Source organism: Mobula hypostoma, chromosome 5 (assembly GCF_963921235.1).
Source record: "Mobula hypostoma chromosome 5, sMobHyp1.1, whole genome shotgun sequence".
Lineage (NCBI taxonomy): Eukaryota > Metazoa > Chordata > Chondrichthyes > Myliobatiformes > Myliobatidae > Mobula > Mobula hypostoma.
The window spans coordinates 73,346,502-73,352,501 of record NC_086101.1 but is presented as its reverse complement, the minus strand read 5'-3'; the positions used below and the strand labels follow the sequence as shown (position 1 = coordinate 73,352,501).

The window sequence follows — 6,000 nt, the reverse complement described above, 5'->3', positions numbered from 1 at the left end:
ATGCACAATTTTTACAAGAAACTCAGATAGAGAACAAAGAAAAAAGCCCATTTTAGAGTGATGTGATCAACTGCTGTTATTAGGGTTTTACTAATTGGTTTAAGAACAGAATGACTGAAGAAAGTAGCTGTTCCTGAACTTAGTGATGTGCAACTTCTGGGTTCCGTACCTTCTTCCTGATAGTACCTGTAAAAAGATGGCATGGCCCAGGTGGTGCAGATCTTTGATGAAAGATGCTGCCCTCTGTTTTTGCAATATTTCCTTTAAGTTCTCCAACAGTGACATTTTGAAAGAAGGCAATACCACCTTCTTCCAGATATATTCCTTAAAAAAATGTGTATATATGTGTTTCAGGAATTTATTGCAGCTGGGTGGCACAGTAGTGTAGTGGTTAGCACAACTCTCAGTTTACAGTACAGGCGACATGGGTTCAATTAATTCCGGCAGCTGTCTGAGAGGAATTTGTACCATGTGTGTTTCCTCTAGATATTCCGGTTTCCGAAGTCCAAAGACATTCTGGCTGATAGGTTAAAATTGGTCATTATAAATTGGCTAGGGCTAAATCGGGGGTTGTTGGGTGGTGTGGCTTGAAGGATCGGGAGGGGCTATTCCGTGTTGTATCTCAATAAAATAAACAAACATTAGAACTCGCGTTCCTGAGAGCAGAACCAAGCACATGCTCCGTATTTTCACATAGCAGTCATACGAGAGCGGAAACTACGAAGCGGCAGCGACGGGAGAGCGCTTGGCCTGTCGTGGTTGTTAACCATCCGCTACAGTAGAGGGCAGCACTGATCAAGCAACCAGAAGGAGTAAATTGACAATAGGGCGGTGCCTACTCTGTGCTGAAGCTTCTCGGCGGAGCGGACGGTGGGTGAGTGAAGTGTGAACCTCCTGTTTATGGTGTGGTACTGTACTCTTTTTGGAGTTTATAGCAGTGAGCGGTCATTTGAGGGGTTAGCGTGTGGTTGCACGGAGAGAGTGGAATGTCACCCAGATAGGAAACACATGGATACTCTGTGAATTGTAACAACTTTGTGAAACCAACTGTAGTTCATTCCGTCAGCGTGGAACTGTTAACTTTCTTTCCATCAACTCACTCTTAATATTATTATCTTTAAACCGGATCGCAGGCGTTTATACTGTTAATAAACGTTCCGATGACTTTTAGTAGGCTGTCCTGACGATAATGCAAACGCATAACATGCCAGAATTTCTTAATTAAAGCCCGAGATGCCGGTTTAAAGTACAGCGTTTTAACGGCAAGATTTTGGGCAGTTTCCTTCGATTGAAAGGTGCTGTCCGGATTCTGATGTAATGTGTGCCCCAGAGGCTGGCCGCTCTGTGTTAGATAATAGTTTAGACTCGCTGGCGCTAAGTTACCCAAGCTTGGTTGTGTTGAATCGTCGGCAAGTCCGCGTGAATTGTGTAAGCTGGTACTGTTAAGGCTTGTTTCCAAAACTTTTTTTTAAATTACGTCCTCAAGATGATCAAATTACTGCCTCGACACTGAGCACCGGGGTTATCACAAAAAACACACGCGGGCACACACCCACACCTACCTTGTATCTAACCATGTGAAAAGATGCCTGGGGAAATGACCGAAAACTTAACCAGATAGCTAGGCTCTAAATAAAATCTAGAAGCTTTGGCAGTTTTTGCGCTCAACAGCTGAAGCCATCTTTAAATTCAAGGGATGCGGAAAGTAGAATTGGGGCAACATGTTTATCTTGGAAGTTTGTAGATCAAGAGATCACAGAGTCGGGGAGGGGGCTAGATCATGGATACAGTTTTGTTTCACGGTGACGACTTGGGTGGGAAACAAATAGGGATCACATTCTCCTCGCTCAGGAGTACGGAGGTATGAAGCTCGAGCATGAGTGGCCCTACTGGACTTTGTTGGTTGTGTCAGAGACTGGGAGCTCTCACAGCAAGTCCGAGCACGTTTTTGCTTGAGGGTTCTGCGTGAGGAACTCTTTCCATGACTGGCATTCTGTCTCAATTCAAATTTACGTTGGATGACTACCATGTTTTTTAAAGGCCTTAATTGTAATATTTAAGGTAGCGTGACAGGATGCTTTGGCTGTCGGGAAAGAGAGGGTATTATCTAAGGCTAGCCCATTCCGTTATGTCATGTTTTATGTCAGCGGGCGCGACTCATCCACATCTATCTACAGCAAATGTTTTGTAGCAGCTCTTCTGCGTAAAAATTGCACTGTGGTATGAGGCACTGGTTAGTCCTCTTCCTGATGCCCAAGAGTAGAAAATCGTACAAAAGTGGTGCATCCAACCTAGTCCATCACAGAAAAAGACCCCCTCCCTAACTATTAAGCACGGCTGTAAGGAGCGCTGCCACAAGCAAGCAGCGTATATCAAGAACGCCCACCATCCAGCCATGCTGTCATCTCATGGTGCCATCAGGAAGGAGGTATCCCACCGTCAGATTCAGGAATGGTTACAACCCTTCAACCATCAGGTCCTGAAACAGTGTGGAGAACTCCCACCTTAACTCCAAAGTGATTCCACAATCTACAGACTCACTTTCAAGCACTCTGCAACTTGTATTCTCAGTGTTGTTTATTTATCATTATTACTACTATTATTTGGTTTTGGAATCTGCTCAATTTGTTGTCTTTCACATTGGTTGTCAGTCTTTCTGTATAATTTTTCATTGATTCTATTGTTTTTTTTGGTTTTACAATGAATGCCTGCTAGAGAATGAATCTCAGGTTTGCATATGGTGACACATATGTACTTTGATACATTTACTTTGAACTTTAAACTTTTGAACTTGAACAGAAATTGTGGTATATGTTGCCAAAAGCGGCTGGCTTTCAAAAAGGTAGCACACTTCTTATTTTTCCATCTAGTTACTGAAAAGGAGGACATTGATTCATTACAATAGTTTACAAATGTGAAGAAAAACTGCAGACATTGGAAGTCTGGAATTAAAAACAGAAAATGCTGGAAACTTTCAGCAGGTCAGCCAGCATATGTGGAAAGAAACAGCCAGTGTTTCAGATTCGGGAGATTCTTGGGCAGTTTCTAGTAATTTTTCTAAGGGGGAGGTTTTTGATTTGTTAGAACAGCAGTCAGTACTTTTCAATAGAATCAAACATTCAGTAGCCACTTCATTACACCGTGCTAATGCAAATATCTAATTAGCCAATCATGTGGCAGCAACTCCGCGCAAAAACAAAACCCTGTCACAACCCCCAAACCACCACTACTTTAAGATTTCCTGTCAGTCACCTTGTGTACAGATACTCTTGTGCCTAGCGTCTCCTCATGGATATATAATCAATCTATGTGTATAAACTGTCCTATGTATTTGTTTTTGTTGTGCTTTTTTATTATCGTTGTATTTTTATCTTTAGTGTACGTTTTTTTATTTGTACTCTGTCGGATCCAGAGTAAGAATTATTTCATTCTCCTTTACACTTGGTGTTCTGGAAATGACATTAAACTATCTTGAATCATGAATGAACAGTTCCTTTCCCTCCACAGGTTCTGCTCAGCCCACTGATTTTTTCCCCCCCAGCAGTTTAGTTGGAAGACATTGATTTAGAGTTGACTCCTTGTTAACCAGAATCAGGTTTATTATCACCGGTATGTGTCGTGAAATTTGTTAACTTAGCAGCAGTATACAATGCAATACATAATATAGAAGAGAAAAATAAATCAATCAATTACAGCAAGTGTGTGTGTGTGTGTGTGTGTATATATATATGTATGTATGTATATATATATATCAAAAACAGAAATAATACATTTTTTAAAAAGTGTGGTAGTGTTCACGGGTTCAATGTCCAATGTCCAATGTCCATTTAGGAATCGGATGACAAAGGGGAGGAAACTGTTCCTGAATCGCTGAGTGTGTGCCTTCAGGTTTCTGTACCTCCTACCTGATGGTAACAGTGAGAAGAGGGCATGACCTGGGTGATGGGGGTCCTTAATGATAGACATTGCCTTACTGAGGCACCGCTCCTTGAAGGTGCAAACATGAGGAAATCTGCAGATGCTGGAAATCCAAGCAACACACTCAAAATGCTGGTGGAACGCAGCAGGCCTGGCAGCATCTATAGGAAGAAGTACGGTTGACGTTTCAGGCCAAGACATCGACTGTACTTCCTTGAAGATGTCTTAGATACAATGGAGGCTAGTACCCAAGATGGAGCCGACTAATTTTACAACTTTCTGTAACTTCTTTCGGTCCTGTGCAGTTGCCCCCTCCCCCCCCGCCCCAGGAACTTGAATTACTCACTCTCTCCACTCCTGATCCCTCTGAGGATTGGTTCATGTCCTGACATCTTCCCCTCCCTGAAGTCCACAATCGGCTTTTTCATCGGACTGACACTGAGTGCAAGGTTGTAGCTGTGACATCACTCAACTAGCTGGTATATCTCTCTCCTGTACACCCTCTCTCCATCTGAGATTCTGCCAGCAATGGTTGCATCATCAGAGTGAATTTATAGATGGTACTTGAGCAATAGCTAGCCCCACTGTCCTGGGTGTAGAGAGAGTAGAGCAGTGGGCTAAGCACACGCCCCTGAGGTGTGCCAGTGTTGACTGTCAGCAAGGTGGAGATGTTGTCACCAATCCACACAGATTGTGGTCTTCCGATTAGGAAAACCATAAGACATAGCAGAATTTGGCCTTTCAGTCCATCGAGTCTGCTCCGCCATTCCATCGTGACTGATCCCGGATCCCACTCAACCCCATACGTCTACCTTCTCGCCATATTCTTTGATGCCCTGACCAATCAGGAGACTATCAACTTCTGCTTTAAATACCCACGTACTTGGCCTCCACCACAGTCTGTGGCAGAGCATTTCACAGATTAACTACTCTCTGGCTAAAAAATAATTCCTCCTTACCTGTGTTCTAAAAGGTCGCCCCTCAATTTTGAGGCTGTGCCCTCTAGTTCTCAGTACCCCCACCATAGGAAGCATCCTCTCCACGTCCACCTTATTTAATCCTTTCAACATTCAGTAGGTTTCAATGATATTCCACCCCTCCCCCATATTCTTCTAAATTCCAGTAAGTACAGGCCCAAAGCTGTCAAACGCTCCTTATAAGTAACCCCTTCATTCCTGGAATCATCCTCTTGAACCTCCTGTGGACTCTCTCCAATGACAACACATTCTTTCTGAGATATGACACCCAAAACTATTTTGTCTCAGCATCATCTCCTTGCTTTTTTATTTGAAGTCGAGGACCCAGTTGCAGAGGGAGGTACAGAGGCCCAGGCTCTATAACTTATCAATCAAGATTGTGCAAATGATGGTGGTAAATGCTGAGCTGTAGTCAACAAATAGCATCCTGACATAGGTGCTTGTATTGTCCAGGTGAGCTAAGGCAGCATGAAGAGCCATTGAGATTGTGTCTGCCATTGGTCTATTGTGGTGATAGGCAAATTGCAATGGGTCCAGGTCCTTGCTGAGGCAGGAGTTCATTCTGGCGATGACCAACCTCTCAAAGCGTTTCATCAGTATTGACGTGACTGCCTCTGGACGATGGTCATTAAGGCAGCTCACACTACTCTTCTTAGGTACTGGTATAATTGTTGCCTTTTGGAAGCAGGTGGGAACTTCTGACTGTAGCAGCGAGAGGTTGAAAATATCCTTGAATACCCCCGCCGGTTGGTTGGCACAAGTTTTCAGAGCCTTACCAGGTACTCCATCGGGGCCTGCTGCCTTATGAGAGTTCACCCTCTTGAAAGACAGCCTGACATAGACCTCCAAGACAGAGATCACAGGGTCACCGGGTGTTCAAGCGTATATAGATTGACTCCTAATGTTAGGGTAGAAAGGGAGAATTTGCCTTTGAACCTGACGAAATAGTCAAGTTTAGGGGTTGGTTATTTCTGACAGGATCTGAAATGATGGTTTTGCTTTGACCATATTTAGTTGATGTAAGTTCCTGGTTGCTAAGCAGTTTGAAGAGAGTGGGAGGGATGTATTGTTAAGGTAGAACTACGTGGCTTCAGTGTGCATAGAT

The 6,000-nt window shown here is 43.5% G+C and overlaps 1 protein-coding gene across 5 annotated transcripts in view; it reads left to right on the top strand.

Moving 5' to 3' along the window:
• The first annotated feature begins 818 nt into the window (after positions 1-818).
• si:dkey-3d4.3 (ras guanine nucleotide exchange factor F) overlaps positions 819-6,000 on the top strand; it is a 180,430-nt gene continuing 175,248 nt past the window's right edge. For 4 of the 5 annotated variants that reach the window (XR_010018039.1, XM_063048544.1, XM_063048545.1 and 1 more), the window contains exon 1: positions 819-874. The gene's annotated coding sequence lies outside the window, so the exon portion shown is untranslated. The remainder of the gene's footprint in view (positions 875-6,000) is intronic. The other variant, XM_063048547.1, reaches the window with a different exon arrangement.